The following is a 25,551-nucleotide window of genomic DNA, read 5'->3' as shown; positions in this document are numbered from 1 at the left end:
AAAGGCGACTTGAGGCCCAAAGAGGTGAACCGCCATATGTTTAACTTGTACTGTAAGGCAAGCTTAGTTAGACACCAAGCCGGTCACATTGTGTGAGCCGGCCGGGACTCTGTAAGCCGCCGGGCAACAACCTGTGTACGTAAAGGGGTGACCCGGCAGCAGGTTAACTTAGGAAACAACTCATCGAGAACTAGGTCAAGCATATTCGCTAGGGTAATCGAAACCAAAGAAATACAATCTAAAGCAGGAGTAGGCTTTTACCTCGTTGAGAGGGGCCGAACCTGGGTAAACTCTCTGTGCCTTTGTCCCGTTTAACCCTTCAAGCAACCCTAGCTCCGATGGCTCGACACCTAAGTCCTTTCGCTAGGGCATCTGCCGTGTTAAGTCCACGATAGTTGGCGCCCACTATGGGGCTAGCGCACGGTGGTTTCGAGTTCTTGATGGGCAGCTTCGCAGGGATCAAGGGATACGCCGTGGGCCGAATGACTAAGAGACATCGCGGCAAGCTCTAGATCGACGATGCTGGCTGGGGCCCTGAGGCCGGCTCAATTGAGTATGGGTACCGGGTCCCCTTCGGCGGAATTCACGTCTTCATCGGCAAGATCGGTGAGTCGGATCCTGAGCCAGACACCTGCACCGACATCGTCAAGATGGCTCAGCGCGCCCGACCTGCCAAGGTTCAAACCGCTGTGAAGCATGCCTTTGTGGGTTTTACTCAAGGAGTGGATCGTGAGGAAGGATCTGTGTCCAGGGGAGAGACGGTGATCTGTTCTGATGGTGAGTCTTCAACTGGTGAGACCGATTCAATGTATCAACTGCAGGACGGTAGGCTTGGGGGTTGTTTCGACGGTGACAGTATTCCGGACCCCTATGAGTCGCCAAACAGGGTTGCGATCTTCATGACCGGCACACAACCGGTGCTCGTTTCGACGACTGGCTGCGGCTATGACCTCCAGTTCAACGGCTACAACGATGGCTGGTGCTAGCGACTCTGTGCGCCCACCGGCTCAAGTATTATCCAAGCTCTTGGAGGCTTTGGCGACCTTATTGGCTGCGGAAGTGACACCAAATAATCACCATGATGCCATGGAGATGTTGAATGTCAGTGATGCCGCGGGTGCTAAATACTTCACCATGATGTTGGATGGGCCGGGGCGCTCTTGGTCGAAAGGATTGCCCCCTAACTCCATCAGCTCATGGGCCGAGTTGAAGATGCGTTTTATCCAAAATTTCAAGGACACGTGCAAGCAGCCTGTGTCGATTCTTGATTTAGACGCTTGCGTCCAGGGTGAGGGCGAGTGAACCACTAATTGGGTGCGCCGGATCTCGGCCGTTATACACTCATCGGACAGTATCAATGCCGGTTCAGCCGTCCTAATGTTGGAAAAGAATTGCCGCTTCCTTCCCCTTAAGCAGAAGCTAGGGCGGCTTAAGCGCCATTGCAACGATATGGGAGAGCTCATGGCGGCTCTCATTAAATACGCCAACTCTGATAGTACTAAAGACCCCGAGTCTAATGAGGAGAAGGCTGGCAAGGGGAAGAAGAGTGGCAATGCAAAGGGACAATAACATAATACGGCGGGTGAAGGTCGCGACGGTAAGCGCGAAGCCGATGGCGGTTTAGACTTTGTGGCTAACACCAATACGCAGAATAATAATCAGTGTCGTAAGGGAAGTCGTCCATGCCCCGGTTTGGCGGGCCAAAGTTCAACCTTGAGGCGATGATGAATCAGCCTTGCCCGAAACATGTCACGCAAGAGAAGCCGGCCAGTCATCTATGGAAGGATTGCTTCATCATGAGGGGGTACAGAAATTCCAATTTTTTCCAAAATAATCATGGCCCAAATGGCGGCTCAGGATTCGGCTCTCACGGACCTGGTATTGGGGGTGGCCGCTCAAGCTCTGGTTTTCAGGGCCAAGGCAGTCAACATGGTTTCAATCAGCAATCTGGTCAAGGGAATCAACAGCGGTAGTCTGGTTATCAGAGTAATCCGAAGCAGCTGAATAGTGGTCAATATCATGTGTTTACCACAAGTTTATGCAAATGAGACCAGAAGGTTCATAAAACGGCAGTGAATATGGTTGAGCCGGCGGTCCCTCGTTAATTGTGATGGTCTGAACATCCTATTGTATGGAGCCGTGAAGATCACCCGCCCCGGGTTGACAGTCCGGGTCAATTGGCTTTGCTGGTTGCTCCTCAAGTTGGAGGGTACAAATTTACCAAGGTGCTTATGGATGGAGGCAGCAGCATCAATATCCTTTATTATGATACTTTTTGCCGTATGAATTTAACTGACAAAGATCTTAAGCCATCTTCTACTGTTTTTCATGGGGTGGTGCCTAGTAAGTCGGCGTACCCAGTGGGTAAGATAGCTTTGGAAGTGGCCTTTGGAGATGATCATGAATTCAGAGCTGAGATATTGACTTTTGAAGTAGTTAAGATCAAGAGCCCTTATCACGCCCTATTTGGACGGCCGGCTTATGCTAAATTCATGGCATGATCTTGTTATGCTTATTTGCAGCTTAAGATGCCAGGTCGTAAGGGCACTATCATAGTACACGGCAACCGGAAGATAGCTTTGGAGTGTGAAGAGGGTGATGCTGCTTGTGCTGAGTCTGTTTGTGCAATAGAGGAGTTGAAGTTCTACAAAGACAACGTTGACCTGGCCGATATGACACCTTTGAAAAAGCCAACCACAGAGCATGACCCTTTGTGGAAGTTTAAGTGGGCAGATGCCACTAAGCTGGTTGATTTTTTTCCCGGTGATTCATCCAAGCAGTTCAGTATCAGTGCTAATATGGATCCGAAATAGGAAAGCGCGCTCATCGAGTTCATCCGTGAGAACCCGGACATCTTTGCATGGAAACCTTCAGACATGCCAGGTGTACCAAGGTAACTCGCTGAGCACACTCTCAATGTTGATCCAAAGTTTAAACCGGTCAAGCAATTCCTTCGTCGTTTTAATGAAGAGAGGCGTAAGGCCATTGGTGAAGAAGTGGCCCGGCTCTTAGCGGCTGGGTTCATCATTGAAGTTTTTCATCCTGAGTGGTTGGCTAACCCGGTGCTGGTACTTAAGAAGAATGTCACTTGGCGTATGTGCGTGGATTACACAGACCTTAACAAGGCCTGTTCGTCTGATCCTTTTGCTCGATCAGATCATCGATGCTACGGCGGGTTGTGAGCATTTGAGTTTTTTGGATGCTTACCCTGGTTATCATCAGATCAGGATGGCAGTTAAGGACCAGGAGAAGACAACTTTCATCACTCCCTTTGGAGCCTTCTGCTATGTTTCTATGCCTTTTGGGCTTAAGAGTGCCCAGGCGACTTATCAGCGGTGCATTCAAAATTGCCTACATGACCAGATTGGATGCAATGTTCATGCTTATGTGGATGATATTGTTGTGAAATCCAGAAAGAAGGAAACCTTGATAGATGATTTGAAGGAGACATTTGACAATCTCCGGGTCTACAAGATGATGCTTAACCCGGCCAAGTTTGTCTTTGGTGTGCCAGCAGGCAAGCTCTTGGGTTTTTTGGTTTCTGAAAGAGGCATTGAAGCTAACCCAGAGAAAATCAAGGCTATCACTTCTTTGGCTAAGCCGGCATGTATTAATGACGTCCAGCGTCTGGCGGGTCGTATTGCGGCCTTAAGCAGGTTTATAAGCCGTTTGGGCAAAAAGGCTATACCTCTGTATCAGATGATGAGGAAGATAGATCATTTTGTCTGGAGTCATGCTGCCGATCAGGCATTTGAGGCGTTGAAAAAGCAGTTGGCTGAGCCGCCAATCCTTGCAGCTCCTATTGATAAGGAGCCCTTACTGTTATATGTGGCTGCTAATAGCCGAGCCGTCAGTGTGGCAATTGTTGTGGAAAGGAAGGAATCAGGTAAGGAATATCCAGTTCAGGGGCCGGTTTACCATGTCAGTGAGGTACTCATTGAATCTAAGCAGAGGTACCCACATTGGCAGAAGCTGGTTTATGGGGTGTTCATGGCTAGTCATAAATTGAAGCAGTATTTCTTTGGTCATGCCATCATTGTGGTCAGTTCTGCTCCCTTAGGGGATATTATTCAAAACAGAGAAGCCACAGGTCGCGTAGCCAAGTGGGCCATTGAGCTTGGACCCCATGGTTTGAAGTATATGCCTCGGACAGCTATCAAGTCTCAAGCACTTGTGGATTTCATCAATGATTGCACAGAATTGCAGATGCCTGAGGAGAAGCCGGCCGGATAGCACATATTGGACTATTCACTTTGATGGATCCAGGCAGTTGGAAGGCTAAATTTTGTTATTTTTTAAGGTTGATGTTCCATTGTACTAATAATGCAGCTAAGTATGAAGCCTTGCTCCATGGTCTTCGGATGGCTAAAGAGATGAATCTAAGGCGGGTGAGGTGTTTTGGCGACGCAGATTTGGTGGCTTAGCAAGTTTCACGAACTTGGGATTCCAAAGATCCACTCATGGCGACTTATCGCCGAGAAGTTGATGCTATTGCTGGTCATTTCAAAGGTTATCAAGTGGAACATGTTGATCGCAGGAAAAATGACGCGGCTGATGCTTCAAGCCGGCTAGGGTCCCAGTGTAAGCTGGTACCACCTAATGTTTTCGTTGATATTTTGCATAATCCTTTAGTTAAATTGCCTACGGAGGAAGATCTTGCTGTTCCTGACCCGGAGGCACAGTTGGTGGCGGCTCTTCATGCTATTCCTGATTGGACAGTCCCATATTTGGCTTATATGACCCGCAGTGAGTTACTTGAAGGTGAAACTTTAGCCAAGCAGATAACCTGGTGGTCTAAGTCAATGACTATTGTCAATGGAGAGTTGCACCGATGCAGTGTCACAGGGGTGTTTCAACATTGTGTTTCTCCTGAGGAGGGTCGTGAGATTCTATGAGAGGTTCATGAAGGAGATTGTGGCCATCATGCCGGCTCTAAGTCTCTGATGGCTAAGGCTTTTCGTCGTGGGTTTTATTGGCTAACAGCTCATGCTGATGCAGAAGATTTGGTTAGCAAGTGTGATGGTTCTCAGAAATTTTCAAGACGAGCTCATGTGCCGGCTCAAGAATTGAGGATGATTCCAATTACTTGGCCATTTGTAGTCTGGGGGCTGGATATGGTTGGACCTTTTAAAAGATCCAAGGACAAAAAGACTCACCTCTCGGTGGCGGTTGACAAGTTTACAAAGTGGGTTGAGGCAGAGCTGGTCAGCCAGTGTGACGCGGCAACGGCGGTTCAATTCATCAAAGTGGTGATTTTCCGTTTTGGTTACCCTCACAGCATCATCACTGATAATGGTACTAATCTGTCTAAAGGTGCTATGAAAGAATTTTGTCAACGTGAACATATCTGTCTTGATGTTTCATCTGTGGCACACCCCTAGTCCAATGGTCACGCTGAAAGAGCCAATCAAGAAATCTTGAGAGGCATAAAACCCCGGCTTATGACCCCTTTGCAGAGGACACCGGGTTGTTGGGTTGAGGAGTTGCCTTCGGTGCTATGGAGCATCAATACTACCCCCAACAGATCTACGGGTTACACGCCTTTCTTCATGGTTTACGGAGCAGAGGCGGTTCTCCCTAGTGACATATGTCATGACTCGCCCCGTGTGGCGGCTTATGTTGAAGCTGATAATGAAAAAGCACGTCAGGATGCTCTTGAGATCTTATGGATGAGGATCGTGACCTTGCGGCGGCTCGGTCGGCGATTTACCAGCAAGATCTGCGTCGTTATCATAGCCGTCGGGTTAAAACTCGGACCTTTCAAGAAAGTGACTTGGTGCTCCGGCTCATCCAGGATCAGAGAGACATGCACAAGTTATCCCCACCTTGGGAAGGGCCGTTTGTGGTAAGCAAAAATCTGAACAACGGGTCATACTACCTCATTCATATTCGAGAGCACAAGGACTCACGCAAGTCTGAGGAGGAGACCCGCCGGCCTTGGAACATTGCTCATCTTCGGCCTTATTACACCTGAGCCACTGGCTCTGTGTTGTACATATTTTTATCCCTGTATATATTATGATCAAGTATAATAAAGCCGGCATCCCTGATAATTCCGGGCCTCTGTCGTTTCATTTCTAAGTATCTGAGTCTTTATTGTCAGTTCATAAGATCACTTGGGGGCTTCCTGCTCATTGAGCGTAGCTGTGACTACCCTCTTGATTCGGCTTGTACGCCTTGATTGCTAATTACTTGGGGGCTTCCTGCTCATTGAGCATAGCTATGACTACCCTACTGATCCGGCTTATATGCCTTGATTGAAATATTACTTGGGGGCTTCTTGTTTAATGAACAGAGCTTTGTTTACCCTTTTAATAGGCTTGGACACCAGGTATATTCACCAAAAATCCGGGTTATCCTACCTTTGTATGCCTTCCACTCCAACCAGGTAATCCTGGAATGACTCACCATACTCTTGACAGTCAATCTTATAAAAACACTGAACTTGTCAAAGTTAAAATGGTGATTGGTCATGTGAGGCCTGGCTTACAGGTTTTAATTAAGGATCAACTCAGTGGTTGTGCGGCCCTAGAATAGCACTTGATATTGAGGCTTGGCAGCCTATGAAGGCCTTGTTTTTTCTGATTTGTATTTGCTTTGAACATTTTTTGGTGGTTCATCTTTTGTACCGTATTGATATATGGTTTAAAATTGATTCGGGCCATGTCGCAATAAATCTTATGATTCATACTTGAATCTATCCAGAGTTTGATAACCCGGGCTGGCTCTGGACGATAAGTCGCCTGTGTGCTTTGATTATGCGCTTGGAGTTCTGCACTCTGAGTCTTTGGGATGTTACCCTTGTTGCATATGGCGTTGTAAGCCGGCAGTATGAATAAATTGCACAGGGCGTTGCGCTCTAAGTCTTTGGGCTGTTACCCTTACTGCATAAGGCGTGGTAAGCTGGCAGTATGAACGAGTATCATAGGTATGTTATTTACTTGTTATGAATATACGAGGTTTTCATAAAGCCAGCCTGGTTATGGACTATACAGTCACCATTGGATTTTATATCGGGCATTATGACCCGCCCTGGGGTAAACCGCCAGGGCACGTGTTATCTGCTTGTGTGCAGGGAATATGATAAACATGGTCTGCATGATTGATGATATTATAAGCATAAGTAGCAGATCTTCAACATCAAATCAGCGGTTTAAAAGTGGTATGCAAATAAACATGCACGATGGCATGGCAGATCATTGTTTTCGAACTAGCCTATTACAAGGTGTCCTGCGGCCCAAAAGGGTAAGTGTTTTAAGATACACAACATCCCATGCTGTGGATGAAAAGCCGGCCCTTGGATCAGTTGTCTTGGCCTTGGCGTGTTGAAGATTCCGGGTTATCTTGCGCCAGCTCTTCTTCTCCCTCTTCATCACCCGTTGGCTGGAAGTCAGATGTGGCCCAATTGATCCCAGTCAAGGCTTTGAAAATAGCTTCATCGTCTATAAGGGTTGACTGGTCAATGTCAGGAGCAAAGGTGTGCTTACATGTCGGCGGGATAAGGTCCACGGCCTCATGAACCGGTTCCTTCACTTTGGCATTTTCAGCATCATAAAACAGATGATATTTGAAGAGATCAGTTTCTTTGGCCAACATGCTTGCGAAGGGACGCATCTCCCTTACTATTTTTGTGAAGTCCTCGGCGCTGAAGGGAGATCCATCTTCTTTCAAAATCGGGCAGACGGTGGCTAGTTCTTCCAGGTCAAGCTCTGCTTGCCATGCTTTTAGCCAGCTCAGGGCGGTGATGGCACCGGTTCTGGCGGCTGGTCGCTTTAACTCCTCAACCCTTTGTGGTAGCACAGACAGCTTTTCCAACGTCTCCTTGATGAGGGAAGGTGGTTGCTTCTTATGGGAGGCAGCAGAGAGAGCTTGTTGAGCGACAGCGTATAATTGCTCTACGAGAGTGTAGGCGGCTTTCAGCATCATGCGCATGTCTGAGCCAAGATGGGAAATTCTGGAGCCTGCATTACCAAAGAAATTGATAAGTCAGACGAATGATTATTCAAGGCATTGATGATGAAAGATTGAAGTACGATATTACTTACCAAATATGGCGGCTATCATACTATTAATATGATGTTTTAAACCGGACAACTCATTAATTACCGGTTTAAGGGCAGCTCCGGCATCTTCTGCTCTTTTCAGTAGAGCTACCTTTTTGGTGTCCCAACCAGTTCTCTCTGTGCTGAAATCCTTCTTCAGCTTCTCAATATTTTCTAAGGTAGTTTTCAGCTCTGACTTAGCCTTTGACGTTTCTGATTGTTGAGACTGGATATTCTGCCTTAGATCATTGACTTGGGATTCCTTCATATTCAGTTCAGCCTGAGCCATGAACAAGATAAGCAGCATTATGATCATTTTATTTGAAGTCCCAAGCACAATACAAGTATTTTACTTGGCACTTGGGGGCTAATGTACATTTCTCTTTTTTGAAGGCAATTCTATGATGACCCGGCTACACTGCTATGACTATAGCCAACTCATGGGGGCTACATACTTGGATTTTATTCACAATTATGGTGATAAGTCCCGGCTTATCTATGCTGATTCAGCCAGCCCTTAGGGGCTACATATGCAAAATTGATCACTAATATTTGAAGTGCCGGCTTTAGCTATGCAGCTTAAGCCGGCCCTTGGGGGCTACTCATTTTGATTCTACAATTACAATATGCCATAACATGAATGAAAGACTACAAAGGATATTTAAAGTCTACAGCATATTCAATTTTCTCATATCCAGTAGACTTGGCTGCTGGTAGAGATATATTTATATGGAGAAGATTGCAGTGCTTACCTCAAAATGCTCCTTCATGAGGTTGACCAGGCCGGCTTCAAAGTCACGGCTGGTGTGAAGGCGGTTTAGATAGCCCGAATGAATTTCTTGAGCATTGAACTGGGCATAGCTTTCCAAGTCTAATTTGCACTTGCCCTTATCAACAGCAGAAAATTCTTCTTTGGCGCTGTGCTTGGATAAGGCGGTGGGGTTGCCTGGAGCTGTATAAGCTGTCCCAGTAATTGTTACATCTTTAGTTTCTTGAACCGGCTGAGCGGGGCTGGGCGGCGTAGCGTTATCCGGGTCAACATCCATGGACTCCATAAGCACAGGGTGTTCTTCTGGTGGTGACTCATCAACTATGGCCTCAACAGCTTGGTGAGAAGCTTCTATTGTTTGCTTCTCCGGCTCAGAGGGATTTGAATCTTCAGCCGTTTTGTTCACCTTCAGCTTGTTGCTGGGCTTGGGCATAGCGCTGAAAATAAAGCATGAGATAGGGTTAATATGATAATTGAGTACATGATTGAAAGCAAATAGACTTAACATTCTCACCCGGGCACGGTCTTGAAAAGTGGGATTTGGGCCCAGTAGAGTCGCCGGAAGAGGAATGACATGTTCCCTGATAATTTGACTCGGAAGAGGTAAGCGGTTGACGAATGAGACCCGCTAGTGGAAAAGTTGAATCAGAGATATGTGAAACCTCTGGACGGCGTTTGCGAGGAGATGGCGTGTTGGGTAAGCCAGAGGAAAGAATCCCACCGCCGCTGTTCTGGGTTGTGCGGCAAGCTTCATGTTGCTGCTTCTTCAAAATAAAGTTGGGATCCAAGTAAGCTAAAGCGTGAGAAAACCTTACTTTCCGGCTTGCTTGATGAACATTCTGTCTTGGCAGAGGTTCTAAGTCGGAGGAAAGGATAGTTACCTCTTCACCATCTGCGTGGCTGCCTTCTGCATCATCCTGATAGGGATCATTGTCAATAAGATGTACAAAAAGTGAGCCAAGGGAATCAAGTTCTACCTCCGACTCAACATCATCTAAGTCAAATAGCTTGGAGGCGTTGGTCTTCTTCTTGGTAGGCTTTTTAGTAGCCTTGTTCTTTGTTCGGTTCTTCTTAGCGGGCTTATCCTGCAACTTCCTATTCCAAAAAGGAGAATTGGCCTGCAGAAATCAAATGGTTATAAGAGGACAGTTTAAGTGAAGATATGATTCAACAGGAAATTGTTTAAAAGCTTACAGCTGGCGGCTTGTTGAGGGCGTAGAAAGGATTCACTCCAGTTTTGCTGCAATCTGCCAAGCTCTCATTCAGCAGATACTTGGTCATATCGTTGATGTCATCATCAGTGAGCTGTATCTGGCAGTGGCGTTGCGGGTATTTTAAGTCGCCAGTGTACTCGCACATCAAGCCGGGGCGGCGGCTTAAGGGCAAAATTCTCCAGGCATCCCAGCATCGAACCAGGTCGATTCCGGTCAAACCATTGGCCATTAAGGCTCTAATCTTCAAAAATATGGGTATATACTGGGCCCGCTCTTCTGTGCTGATACGTTCTGGAAGAGGGTGCATGTTGCTGAGCCGGTTTTCATGATAACCCGACAGAGGATTTTCCCCTTCTAGAGAGGTGTCTTGACAGTAAAACCAAGTTTGGTTCTAGTCCCTGGGATGACTGGACAGCTTGGCGGCTGGGAAGGTGGCTTCTTTCCGCCTCTGAATTGAAATGCCTCCTAATTCTAGGCTGGGCCCATCCGTAAATTCAGTTTGGTGGTTTAAGTAGTAGAACTCCCTGAATAGTTCTACAGTGGGTTCCTGTTGAAGGTATACTTCGCAAAACACTTGAAAATTGTAGATATTTGTGACATAAATGGGTCCGATGTCTTGAGGATGGAGTTGGAAGAAGTGCAGCACATCATGGAAAAAAATTGAACTGGGCGGAGTGAACCCCCGGAGCATGTGATCAGTGAAGACGACAACTTCACCCTCTTTGGGTTCAGGGATGGCTTCTGCTCCTGGGGCTCTCCTATGAATGACATTCTTTGCAAGCTAAAACGCCTACTTTAACATGTTCATCCAACGCTTGCTCGGTAAACCGAGAAGCGACCCAGTTGCATGAGGTGACAGTCTTTGTCATCTTTGAGGAGGAAGGTCTAAAAAGAAAATATTGCCGGTTTAAGATTATTCTGTTAAGCCGGCCATTGATTCAAAAGTACGTGCTATAAAGAGCCAATCTGTTAAGCCGGAAAGTAACTCTGAGTTATGCAGATACATATATTGGCGGCTTAAAAGGGGACTAATGATATATGGCGGGTTACGGTTTATCAGTTCAGCCACCCGAACAGTTGCTACACTTCAGATCTATAAGTGAGGATTTGCTAAGTAATGGACCAACAGATTTCATAGATTGGCGCTATAATTTTGGATCTACAACAGTTCAGAAAATAAAATAAATTATAAACCTAAGGTTGCGGCAGCAGCAGGGCTCGTGTGCTCAGATAAGATCTTTTACAGAGGGGATGTCTTCTGCTATTGAAAATGAATGATAAAACTACTACAGCACAACTTTGACACCAAGTTTAGATCTGATTATGCAATCTAAGAGAGGAAGCGGAAGAACAACGAAGAACATCGACGAACATAGAAACCCTAACGCAGATCTGATATGAGTCAAAGCAAGTACCTGGAGGTGCTGTTGAACAGCAGAGGGGCGCCGCCGTATTCTGGTTGAGGTCAGGTTGATGCAGCGACCAAGGTTGATGCAATCGACGGGGGCGGCGGAGCTCCGGAGGCATTGGTCATCACGACGAAGGAGAAGAAGAGGTAGAGGCAGGGGTAGAAGTGAAAACAAGGGCCCCCTGTCCCTATTTATAAGGAGATGGATAAATGGCATGCGCGGGAATGGATGAGGCCGAAAAAATGATTATGTGGCTGCATAGATGCCTCGATTTTCGGGAGGTCCATTAAAGATAAAGATCTGTTGAGATGTTCTGGTCTTCTTGTGAAGTTAATGCAAGATGACGTCATGGCGGGTTAACATAATTTTGAGATGTGATATCATGGCGGGTTACAATGAATTGATAAAGAACTGACGATGGAAGATTTTGTTTAGACAAATACGAAAGATTGATGTGAACAAGTTCAAATCAACCTGGGGCCTAATGTTGGGGATATAACTACTGGGTATGACCCGCCCAGGAGGGGCCGGGTCATACCACTGGTGACTTAAAGATGAAGATGGCGGATCATGAAGCAAGCCTATTCAAGGCCCAAGACCCAGAGGCGACTTGAGGCCCAAAGAGGTGAACCACCATATGTTTAACTTGTACTATAAAGGCAAGCTTAGTTAGACACCGAGCCGGTCACGTTGTGTCAGCCGGCCGGGACTCTGTAATCCTCTGGGCAGCAACCTGTGCATATAAAGGGGTGACCCGCCGGCGGGGTAACTCAAGAACACAACTCATCAAGAACTAGGTCAAGCATATTCGCTCCGTGATAATCGAAACCCAAGAAATACAACCTAAAGCAGGAGTAGGCTTTTACCTTGTTAAGAGGGGCCAAACCTGGGTAAACTCTCTGTGTCCTCTGTCCCATTTAATTCCTTCAAGCAAACCTAGCTGCGATGGCTCCACACCTAAGTCATTTTGATAGGGCATCTGTCGTGTTAATTCCATGAGACTGTTGCTTCTACGAGCCAACCAGCTATCTTCGCCCGCACAGAAGCGGGTCATAAGTGCAGTAAGAGTTGCCATAGTCTTCGGTTTTCCTGACTGAGGTGTCGGGCGAGCCATTCATCACGGACGCTGTGCTTAAATTCCACTAAGGCTTTAGCGTCCGGACAGTCCATGATTTGGTTCTTTTTAGCTAAGAACCGATTCCAAAGTTTACGAGCTGACTCTCCGGGTTGCTGGACTCTGTGACTTAGGTCATCAGCATCCGGTGGCTGGGCATAAGTGCCCTGAAAGTTGGCTCAAAAAGCATCCTCTAAGTCTTCCCGACTTCCAATGGAGTTCTTCGGGAGGCTGTTCAACTAGTGCCGTGTTGGTCCTTTCAGCTTTAGAGGGAGGTATTTAATGGCATGGACGTCATCTCCGCGAGCCATGTGAATGTGGAGAAGAAAACCTTCAATCCATACGGCAGGATCCGTCGTTCCATCGTATTGCTCGATGTTCACGGGTTTAAACCCTTCCAGAAATTGGTGCCGCATTACATCATTGGTAAAGCACATGGGGTGTGCATCGCCTCTGTACCAGGTGACATCGCGATGGAGTTCGGATGACATCTGTGTTCGGTGCTGACCCCGGACTTGGTTATGTTTGTCGTGCCAGGCTTGATGGCCGTCATCTTGTGTGGCGGCACATCCTCTTGATCCATAGATTGATCTGGTCCGGCCGGCTCTATTGGCCAGGTCCTGACGTAGGTCATACTTGTAGCCCGGACCCGGTGTCTCTTTGCCTCTATGGTGAGGGGGCGCAGGCTGGTGTTCGGCATAATTAGCCGTTTTGTCCCATCCACGTGGTGGTCGGTCCGGTTGATTAGCCTGATAGTATTTTGAAGGTATTGGTGCAAGGGCCTCGTTGTCGAATTGTGGCAGTAGCCTGTGTTGGGGATAACTCTTTGTTTGGTGCTCAAAGCCATATCCTTCTTCGGCGGCTAGGACCTTAGTCCATCTGTCATTGAGCGTATCATGTTCGGCTTTAATCTGCTGCTGTTTCTTTTTCAGGCTCCGCGCGGTGGCAATGAGCCGTCGCTTGAAGCGTTCTTGTTTGACGGGTTCGTCTAGGACGATGAAATCTTCGTCTCCGAGGCTAACATCCTCTTCGGACATAGGTAAGTAGTTACTGTCTTCCGAATCCTCGTGATCAGCAAGTTCCTCGGGGCTGAATTGACGCTCTTCCCTTTCATCCTGCTCGAATGCAGGCTCAACGGGGTTGTCGGGGTCTTCGGCGTTGTCCGGAGTGTCATTATCTCCGGTGCTGGTATTGCTTTCCCTTCCCGACGTGATCGTGAGCGGCGCCGCTGACGCCGGTGTTTTGGTGGTTCATCGACGGGCTTATCCTCATCCGGATCTAGAGTGCCATCGTCGTCCTTCTTCTCAGGCGTGTCCACCATGTATACATCGTAAGTAGAAGTGGTTGTCCAATGCCCGGTGATGGGCGAGTTTTGACCTGGTTCGTCTTCGACAACGTCGTCCATGCCATTGTTGTCTTCGGAGGCATAGTCTAGCATGTCAGTTAAATCCTCGACAGCGGCTATTAAGTGGGTTGTGGGTGGGACGTAAAATTCCCTACTCTCAGCCCCCCGTTCAAGCTGGGTGTAGTTCGGAGGTGGTACTTCCGTGATGGCGAGAGATTGTATTAAGTCCAGTGTTTTGTTTAAGAGCGAGAGCTGGACAGGCATCTGAGGATCTGCGGAGCTAGGCTCGGCGATAACCACTTAACCGAACCCGAAGGACATGGACCTCGAGAGTTTGGAGTTTGTGCCTAGAGGCGAGTCCGGCTTCCCGATAATGGGAAGAGTCCCGTTTGACTCACCAACGGCGTGGTCGCATCTGGGTCTCCGGCTAGAAGCTCCATGACGGGAGAGAGTCCGGCGGGGCTCATCCTCCCGTCTTCAGACGAAGTGGTCTGCCCCAGAACTAAGGCCGAGGCGGACATGAGTATCGACCCCTGGATGGGATCTGATAGTAGATCCGAAGGGCCTCCTTCGTGTGGGTAGTGAGCGGCGGCCGAGGCTGCGAACCCCTCAAAGATCAGGTCTCCTCGGATATCGGCGATGTAGTTCAAACTTCCAAACCTGATCTGGTGACCAGGGGCGTAGCTGTCGACCTGCTCAAGGTGACCGGTCGAGTTGGCATGTAGCACGAAGCCGCCAAACACAAAGAGTTGACCAGGGAGAAAAGTCTCCCTGGGAACAGTGTCGTTGTCGATAACGAGGCAAGCCATCGATCCTTCTGTCGACAACACAATGGAACTCTCAATGAAAGCACCAATGTCGGTGTCAAAACTGGCAGATCTCGGGTAGGGGGTCCCAAGCTGTGTGTCTAAGGATCAATGGTAACAAGGAACAATAGGGACACGATGTTTACCCAAGTTCGGGCCCTCTTAAATGAGGTAAAACCCTACGTCCTTCTTGATAGTATTCGGTGTGTATAAGAGTTACAAGAGTTGATATACCTCGAGATCATGATGGCTAAACCCTAGCTATCTAGCCTATGATTCTTGTCCTTTCCTACGGACCTAACCCTCTGGTTTATATACACACAGGAGGGGCCTAGGGTTGTATAGAGTCGGTTTGCAGAGGAAGGAAGTATTACACCCGGACACCAAACTTGTCGTTCTACGCACATAGGAGTCCTACCCGGACACGAGGGATAATCTTCTGCTTTGTCTTCACGGCCCATCACCGGCCCATATTGAATAGACCGGACACCCGAGGACCCCCTAATACAGGACTCCCTCAGTTGCCATGCGCTTTTTGGTTGTATGCTCAATCTCTTAGTGCAAAAGAATGTCACATTATATTGCGCCTTATGATAGCAACCTTTATTATGCAGTCTGTCGCCTTTATTCTTTGACATCACAAGTTCGTACAACACTCAATTTTCTCTTACACTAAATGATCTAACACACTTAGAAGCAATTTTTTTTGCCTTATTGCACCGATGACAACTTACTTGAAGGATCTTACTCAATCCATAGGTAGGTATAGTGGACTCTCAAAACAAGATTTGGGTTTAAGGGCTTTGGATGCACAAGTAGTATCTCTACTTAGTGCGGAATTTTTGGCTAGAAAAGATGGGGCGAAAGAACCACATGTTAAAGGATCTATGACAATATAACTTCTATGTGAATATGAACAAACATAAATCATTACATTGTCTTCCTTGTCCAACGTCAACAATTTTGGCATATAATATTTTGATGGGGGCTCACAATCACAAAAGATGTCCAAGATAGTGTATTTGCATGCGGATCTTCTCTTCCCTTATTAATTCTTTCATGAATTGCATCATTGACCAATGCTATGTTTGTAAATCTCCAATAAAAATTTCTACTTATACTCTTCTTTATGTGATGTCATTACTTACCATAAGATTAGCATATGATCTTTTTCATTTATTTCCTTTCTTTTTATTGAACATGAAAGTAAAGAAAACAAAACTTTATTATATATCTCGCACACGATTACAGGGATAGATCACTAAGGAAGCACTTGAAAAGAAAGGATCGAACTAAACTTTTATTCGACTAAATCAAAAGATAACAAATGATCGAACTAAGATAAGTAAAGGCAACAGATAATGGAGGTGATACGATACCGGGGCACCTCCCCCAAGCTTGGGACAAGCCAATGGGAGTACCCATACCCGATACTCAAGTCTCCTTTGGTGATGAAGTAGGTGGTGGTGATAAAGTGGTGGCAATATTGTCCTTCCTCCTCAGCTTATGCTTGAGTGTGGAATTCTCCTCCTTCAGGTCATCAATCTCCTGCTCCAATGTCAATATCTTTCTGCATAATTCTTGCTTATTTTCCTGCAGAAGATGAAAAGGGATAAACTGGATCTTAGGTTTCTTTGCTTTATTGGAGAGACTCGACTTCTTGAACTCCACATGCATGTCCCCTGGCTAGGGTAATAGAACTTCATTTTCATCTGAGCTTGTCCCTTCCTTCCTTTTAGGATCATAGTCTTCTTCCTCCTCAGTAGTCCAACCATAATGTTCCGCATCTCCGTAAACCTTGGGGTTTTCAATATAATCAGCAACGTAGCTTTCACCCTCCAAGCCTTGAGAATAGATATTTTCAGATCTGTCAGTAAATAGAAAGAAAAGAAAAGAGAAGATTTCTCCGTGATACGGTGGTCAATAGGTTCGGGGGGTATATAAAGAATTTTTCTTGGGAAACAAGCAAACAGGAGAAAAACGGAGTCTGGAAGGTACCCGAGGTGGGCACAACCCACCTGGACGCGCCTGGCACTGGTGTCTTGTGCCCACCAGGGTTACCTTCCTGGCTGTTTCTTATTTTCCTAATATTTAATATATTCCAAAACTAATAGAAAATATTTTTGCGGATTTTTTGGAGTCCGTTTACTTACCGTATCACACACCTCCTCAATTTTTCACGATTCTGGAGTGTTCCAGAAGGTTTCTTTTATGTGTTGTTCTGGTGTCATAGTTTGGATAATATTGCTTTCAACATTAATGGGCGTACCTGAGATATTATGTTTTATTCTTTGCCCATTGAAAACCTTCGGGTTAGTACCTTCGGCATAATTTATTTTGATGGCTCCAGATTGATAAACCTCCTCAATAACATAGGGTCCTTCCCATTTAGAGAAAAGCTTTCCTGCAAAAGATCTGAATGAGAGTTGTACAAAATAACATATTCTCCAACTTTGAACTCACGCATTTGGATTCTTTTATCATGCCATCTTTTGACTTTTTCTTTAAATAACTTGGCATTTTCATAAGCTTGGGTTCTCTATTCATCTAGTGAGCTAATATCAAATAACCTCTTTTCACCGGCAAGTTTGAAATCATAGTTGAGTTCTTTAATTGCCCAATATGCTTTATGTTCTAACTCAAGAGGCAAATGACAAGCTTTTCCATAAACCATTTTGTAAGGAGACATACCCATGGGATTTTTATATGCTGTTCGGTAAGCCCAAAGTGGATCGTCTAATTTCTTAGACCAATTCTTTCGGGGCCTATTGACAGTTTTTTGTAAAATTAATTTTATTTCTCTATTTCTAAGTTCAACTCGACCACTAGACTGAGGATGATAGGGGGATGCAATTCTATGGTTAACATCATACTTAGCAAGCATTTTACGGAAAGCACCATGAATAAAATGTGAACCACCATCGGTCATTAAATATCTAGGGACTCCAAACCTCGGGAAAATAACTTCCTTAAGCATTTTAATAGAGGTGTTGTGATCAGCACAACTAGTAACATAATCAACAGCAACCTATGTGTATACCCATTACAGGAACGAAAAGGTCCCATGTAATCGAAACCCCAGACATCAAATGGTTCAACAATAAGAGAATAATTCATAGGCATTTCCTAACGCTTACCAATATTACCAATTCTTTGAAATTCATCACAAGATAAAACAAACTTACAGGCATCCTTGAAGAGAGTAGGCCAATAAAAACTGGATTGCAATACCTTGTGTGCAGTTCTGTCTCCCACATGATGCCCTCCATAAGCTTCGAAGTGACATTTTTATAGGATTTGTCCCTGTTCATGCTCAGGTACACAACATCTAATAATACCATCTACTCCTTTATAAATATGTGGGTCATCCCAAAAGTAATGTCTTAAATCATAGAAGAATTTTTTCTTTTGTTGGTAAGTGAAGCTAGGTGGTATATATTTAGCAACAATATAATTAGCATAGTCAGCATACCAAGGAATGTTATGAGAGACATTTATTGCAGCTAATTGCTCATTAGGAAAACTATCATTAATAGATTGTGGGTCGTCAAGAATATTTTTGAACCTAGAAAAGTTATCAGCTACGGGGTTCTCAGCTCCTTTTCTATCAATGATATGCAAGTCAAATTCTTGTAGCAAGAGAACCCACCTAATGAGTCTACGTTTAGCATCTTTCTTTTCCATAAGATATTTATAGCAGCATGATCAGTATGAACAATAACTTTAGAATCAACAATGTAAGATCTGAATTTGTCACAAGCAAACACAACTGCTAAAAATTCTTTTTCAGTAGTAGCATAATTTCTTTGGGCACTTTCTAGAGTTTTACTAGCGTAATGAATAACATTTAGTTTCTTATCAACTCTTTGTCCTAAAATAGCACCAACAACATAATCACTAGCATCACACATAATTTCAAAAGGCAAGTTCCAATCAGGTGGTTGAACAATAGGTGCAGAAATGAAGGATTTCCACTAGTACGCGTCGGTGCTATACAAAGGGTTTTTAACCCCTTTCCGCGACGGCATTTGGAACCGTCGCCTAGTGAGTGTGGGCGATAGGGGGGTCCTTCCCACACGACCCATAAACCATCGGGGATATGCCCTCCTGTCACACACGCTCGGCAAAATGAGGTTGTGTGCGACCGGCGTGCGCTCAAATACGGAAATACATACAGTAGAGCTAAAAAATACAATTATACAGGCGAAATTGTTTCCGGTCGCAAGTACATCCCACACAGTCAGTCCCGGCTATACGTTTCTGTTCGTATGTACATCCCACACAGTTGCTCCAAGGAATACGTTTCCGTTCACAAGTACATCACACACAATTTTTCCCGTTAAATCGTTTGTGATAGTGTTGCCATTGCACACGATATTAACAATTTTATCATTTACTTTATTGAATGCAGCACACACGGTCCGTAGAAGAAACTGTGTGGCAAAGGCTGTCCATCACACACAATTTTTATGTGGTAAACATTTGCGCAAGGTGGCCTAACACAAACTGTTTTCAAGAGAAAGTCGTGTGTGATTGTTCATATATCCAACACGGTTTATTCCTAGAAACTGTGTATGTTGCCTGAGGTCATCGCCCACGGTATTTTTTCAGTAACCGTTTGCAATAGCAAAACCCAATTAGTAGGCTAATTCGCCATTAGCAGGCTAATTGCCCTATTGTTAATAATCCATTTATTAATCTAATTGACATTCATATTAAGCACATAATATATTTCATTTCATCTTAAGGAAGCAGAATTTCATAATTGAAATACATCAGAGTAACAACATGATATGGCTTCAGCACTCAGCTACCCCATTACACAACTGCACCAGTACCAAGTTTCACATGCAACATGTAGAACCTTTCGAGATTAGCATCATAGACGGTATATAGACAGATGCATCTCATCTAGAAAACTGCTGAAGCGGAAGGCGAATATTGAGCCTTCATTCATGTTGAAGGTGTTTGCAACTTTAGGCCAGTGCCTATGGATGATTGACTGTCCATCCTTCATCCTCTTCAGGAACACTTCAATATTGAATTGTGGGTGTTGTATGAAAACCTTCCTTGCCTCCTGACCATAGAGGTGATTTGAGAGGTAATCATCAGTGAATTGCTTTGGAAAGGCCTGAAAACAAGGATGTGCATAAATATCTTCTCTATATTGGAAATGGGGCAAAGGAATAAAGAAAGGCAAGGTATAATAGTTAGTACCATCTTGTAGTGAACTGATGTCTTCTTCATTGTGCAGACAAAGATATTGTTGTTTTTTGTCGCTAATTTCTTTATCCTAACAATCTTTCTGAGTTTCTTGATTTGATTGATATTCATGGACAACTTATTTCCCCATATGCAAAAAGGGTTGAACAGTGGGTCAAAACCTCTGACAGCAGGACCTACATGTGCAAGACAAAATTGTTAAAAACCTAATTATTTGAATGGTTTATGCAATTGCACAATAATGTGCTATTAGACAACGGACCATGCACGTGCTAACCTCGATTGTAAACCTCAGTGCTTCCCATTGTTTCCCTACAACATATATAAGGTAGTTAGTCATCAAGTTAAGTAAGGGTTCGCATGCTATCAGTAAAATATGTTGATGAAAAATAAGCACATTGCAGATTTATCAGATTAATTCAAGCCACATGGAAAACCCATTTATCAAAACCAAGCATGATTAAGAACTAGGAAATATAGCACTTGTATATGTTTCTCATGTATTAAGTGCAGCCAAATACGATTTATTCCTCACATGCACAACAATACAAAATTCTACCCACGACAATCGGGCATCGCATTGCAGAATTGAACCAAGAAGTTAACTAAACACCACAACAAATGAACCAAACATTAACTGAGCACCACATTGCACAATATAACATACTCCTAATAGAAGATCAGATAGTTAACCAAACCAAGCATGCTTAACAACTTGGAAATATAGCAATCATATTTATTTCTCATGTATTTACTATGGCCAAATTCAATTTATTCCTCACATGGTATACAATAACGGAATGCACCCACAACTATTGAACATCGCATTGCAGAATTGAACCAAACAGTTAACTAAACACCACAACACAAATGAGCCAAACGTTAACTGAGCACCACATTGCACAATGTATAACCAAACCAAGCATGCTTGACAACTTGGAAATATAGCAATTGTATTCGTTTCTCATGTATTTTGTAAAGATAAATTCGATTTATTTCTCACGTTGAAGACAATACAAAATTGCAGCCTGAAGAATTGAACATCACATTTGCAGAATTGAAGCAAACAGTTAAGTGAAGACGACAATTAATTAACAAAACAGTTAATAAGTGAGCACCACACTGCACGACATATAGACCATATAACTAGAGCAACAGATTGCATGGTAAAATTAGATAGCACAATTCACTAGAATTTTGTGAAGGAAAGGCAGGTGCAGCACACGCAGCGGGTAAACCGAGCATGCTTAACCAGTGTAGCTAGCAAATGACAAGGTGCTCCTCCCAGATTTCGGGGTCGGCACGAATGGCAGCCATCGCGACCTCATCCGCATGTGCACCATAGCTTAGGACGGCACTTATTTGGTGGAGGGGTCGGTGATTTGGGTGGAAGGTGTCACGCTCGCGCCGGCGGTCGGGGCATGTGGGATGTGGAAGGAGGAGGAGGATGGGGGTCGGGTGTGGATTACGTGCCTGGATAGACAAGGTCGAGCAGCGTGAAGGAGGGTCACCGGCAAGGAGGCGGCACTACAAGCAAGGAGTGAAGGTTTCAACTTGGAAAGGAAGGCGGAAACAAGGGAAATGTGGCTTTTGGTAAGGGGGAGGGGGCGGGGAGGTAGATATTTCCGTCGAAGCCAAAAATTTGGAATCGCTTCTGTGAAAAAACTGGCGCACAAAGTGTCATCAGACACGGTCCCTTATTCAGAACTGTGTACGATATGTGAACATCACAAACGATTCAGATAGCTTAACCCGTGTGCAATGAGTTTGAACGTCAAAAATTTTGGTTCGAATTTCCATGGTTACAGTGGTCATCCACGTCATTGCATAATTTGGGTACACAAAGGAGACTACAGCACACCCACACTTCTTAATCGAGCACGTTCAGCAATTAAACAGAGCTAGCTGACCTAAACATTACTCTAAAAAATTAAAGAACGACGCTCTTAATTAAACAAAACAAAGAGTACTAGTACTATGGCTGGTGCTCGTCGATCTCCGCCTCCATATCCAGCTCGCGCCCAACGGTCTCCTGGGGAAGGGGCTCCATGGCATCCATCGCACCATACTCGGCAAGCATCTCGCCATCCGCGTCCTCCATCTCTTTGGAAAAGGCTGCCACGAGCTGGGTGTGGGCGGCTGCGATCTGGGCTTGGACGGGCTCCGTCGTTGGAAGGTATGCGGCGGAGGAACGGACGACTGCTCAAACGCTCTCGGCGATTGCCAACTCTTCGGCCGTGGGTTGCCAACCGTTGTCGGAGAAGCTTCATTCGATTTGTGCGGTGACCGCCATGAGCTAGGCGTGGGCGGCCTCGACATGGTCGTGGGTGGCGTTCATCAGGGCTAAGGCCGCCGCTGCGGAACGGACAGCTGATGTGCCGCTCTCGCCAGTTGCTATCCCCGAGGCAGATGTTGCTGCCGCTACCTGAGAAGCAACAACGGCCGTTTGGGATGCCTTGGCCGCCCAGTCGCAGATTGCGGCCGCGCTCATGCACCTTGTTACCACGCGCATGGCGGCTGTGGCCGCGCTCTCACCGGAGTGGGCCACCGAAGTTGCCCTCACGACGCGGGTCCATGTGCCCATCTTTCACCGGCGACGATTGAACTGTGAAATGATATTTGGGGAGCGAGCTAGTGTGCTTGAGATGCCAGCTGTGGACTATAGCCGTGCACCTTTGATACGTCTCCAACGTATCTATAATTTTTGATTGTTCCATGCTATATTATATTCTGTTTTGGATGTTAATGGTCTTTATTATACACTTTTATATTATTTTTGGGGCTAACCTATTAACCGAAGGCCCAGCCCAAATTGCTGTTTTTTGCCTATTTCAGTGTTTCACAGAAAAAGAATATCAAACGGAGTCCAAACGGAATGAAACCTTCGGGAACGTGATTTTTTGGAACAAACGTGATCCAGAGGACTTGGAGTCCACGTCGAGAAATCAACCAGGAGAGCACGAGGCAGGGGGTGCGCCTACCCCCTGGGCGCGCCCTCCACCCTCGTGGGGCCCACGTTGCTCCACCGACGTACTTCTTCCTCCTATATATACCTACATACCCCCAAACTATCAGATACGGAGCCAAAAACCTAATTCCACCGTCGCAACCTTCTGCACCCGTGAGATCCCATCTCGGGGCCTTTTCCGGCGCTCCGCCGGAGGGGGCATTGATCACGGAGGGCTTCTACATCAACACCATAGCCTCTCCGATCATGTGTGAGTAGTTTACCTTAGACCTTCGGGTCCATAGTTATTAGCTAGATGGATTCTTCTCTCTCTCTCTTTGGATCTCAATACAAAGTTCTCCACGATTCTCGTGGAGATCTATTCGATGTAATCTTCTTTTGCGGTGTGTTTGTTGAGACCGATGAATTGTGGGTTTATGATCAAGTTTATCTATGAACAATATTTGAATCTCCTCTGAATTCTTTTATGTATGATTGGTTATCTTTGCAAGTCTCTTCGAATTATCAGTTTGGTTTGGCCTACTAGATTGATCTTTCTTGCAATGGGAGAAGTGCTTAGCTTTGGGTTCAATCTTGCGGTGTCCTTTCCAAGTGACAGCAGGGGCAGCAAGGCACGTATTGTATTGTTGCCATCGAGGATAACAAGATGGGGTTTATATCATATTGCATGAGTTTATCCCTCTACATCATGTCATCTTGCTTAAAGTGTTACTCCGTTCTTATGAACTTAATACTCTAGATGCATGCTGGATAGCGGTCGATGTGTGGAGTAATAGTAGTAGATGCAGGCAAGAGTCGGTCTACTTGTCATGGACGTGATGCCTATATACATGATCATACCTAGATATTCTCATAACTATGCTCAGTTCTATCAATTGCTCAAAAGTAATTTGTTGACCCACCGTAATACTTATGCTCTCGAGAGAAGCCACTAGTGAAACCTATGGCCCCCGGGTCTATTTTCCATCATATTAATCTTCCAACACTTAGTTATTTCTTTTGCCTTTTATTTTACTTTGCATCTTTATTTCTCTTTATCATAAAAATACCAAAAATATTATCTTATCATATCTATCAAATCTCACTCTCGTAAGTGACCGTTGAGGGATTGACAACCCCTTTATTGTGTTGGTTGCGAGGTTCTTATTTGTTTGTGTTGGTGCGAGGGACTCGTGCGTGATCTCCTACTGGATTGATACCTTGGTTCTCAAAAACTGAGGGAAATACTTATGCTACTTTGCTGCATCACCCTTTCCTCTTCAAGGGAAAACCAACGCAGTGCTCAAGAGGTAGCAAGAAGGATTTCTGGCACCGTTGCCGAGGAGATCTACGCCAAGTCAAGTCATGTCAAGACATACCAAGTACCCATCAGAAACTCTTATCCCTCGCATTACATTATTTGCCATTTGCCTCTCGTTTTCCTCTCCCCCACTTCACCCTTGCTGTTTTATTCACCCTCTCTTTTCCGTTCGCCTCTTTTCCACTTGTTTCGTCGTTATGGCTAGTCCTTTATCCACTCCTTTATCTCCTGAGAATGAAGTTCTTAATTTTAAACAAAGGGAGGGAGAAAATCTAAAAGATGCTTGGTATAGAATCTGCAATGCTCAAAATAGATCTACCCGAAAGCAATCTACTACCATTCTTCTTCGCAATTTTTATGTAGGCATCACTCCTTGGTATAGATATATTCTTGATACCATTACCGGAGGGAATTTCTTGGGTAGCCATACTTTTGATTCTTATAAAGCTATGATAGATTTATTTGGCTCACCACCTCTTTTGGTTAATGGAACTATATTAACTTTAGAACATGTGATGCAAAGGCTTGAAATTATTGAAAATAAAGTTGCCACTATGGAATTGATTGAGAATTTGGATAAAAATATCCATAATCAAATTACTCAATATGGATCTAAGGTAGGAGTCACTTTGAAATTTTTTAAAGAAAAGGAACCCATATTTAATGAAAGAATAATTCAAGATTCTACTAGAATCGATAAACTTGAAGGTATCATTACCAACTTGGGGACCGCCTTTTCTTCCGTAAAGAACACTTCCAATCCTCCTACCAAAATTGCCAAGGTTATGTATGTTCCTAAAAATAAGGGTGAATCCCCTAGTAAGGAAATTGCGGATCTCAAATCAATAAGTGTTCATCCCAATCTTTTTGCTATCATTAAGGAACCATTTGCTACAAATGATTTTTTCCATTTCGTGCCTAGAAGTTTTATAATTAATAGAAAGAAAGAAACTCCTAATGGTTATAGGTGTCTTATAGAATAATTGCCTACCTTAAATGGCAATACCTAGATCTATCCTTGCTTTTATGCCTAGCTAGGGGCGTTAAACGATAGCGCTTGTTGGGAGGCAACCCAATTTTATTTTTAGTTTTTTGCTTTTTGCTTCTGTTTAGGAATAAATATTTTTTATCTAGCCTCTGGTTAGATTTGTTTTTATGTTTTAATTAGTGTTTGTGCCCAGTTAAACCTATAGGATCTTCTTGGATGATAGTTATTTGATCTTGCTGTAAATTCCAGAAACTTTCTGTTCATGAAAACAATTGTTAAAAATCACCAGAACGTGATAAAATACTGGTTCCAATTGCAGAAGATCAATGAACAAACTTTCTAGGTCGTCCTATTTTGGTAGATTTTTGGAGTT

The sequence above is a fragment of the Triticum aestivum genome, chromosome 7D (genome assembly GCF_018294505.1).
Source record: "Triticum aestivum cultivar Chinese Spring chromosome 7D, IWGSC CS RefSeq v2.1, whole genome shotgun sequence".
NCBI lineage: Eukaryota > Viridiplantae > Streptophyta > Magnoliopsida > Poales > Poaceae > Triticum > Triticum aestivum.
Note: the sequence above shows the minus strand (reverse complement) of the source record.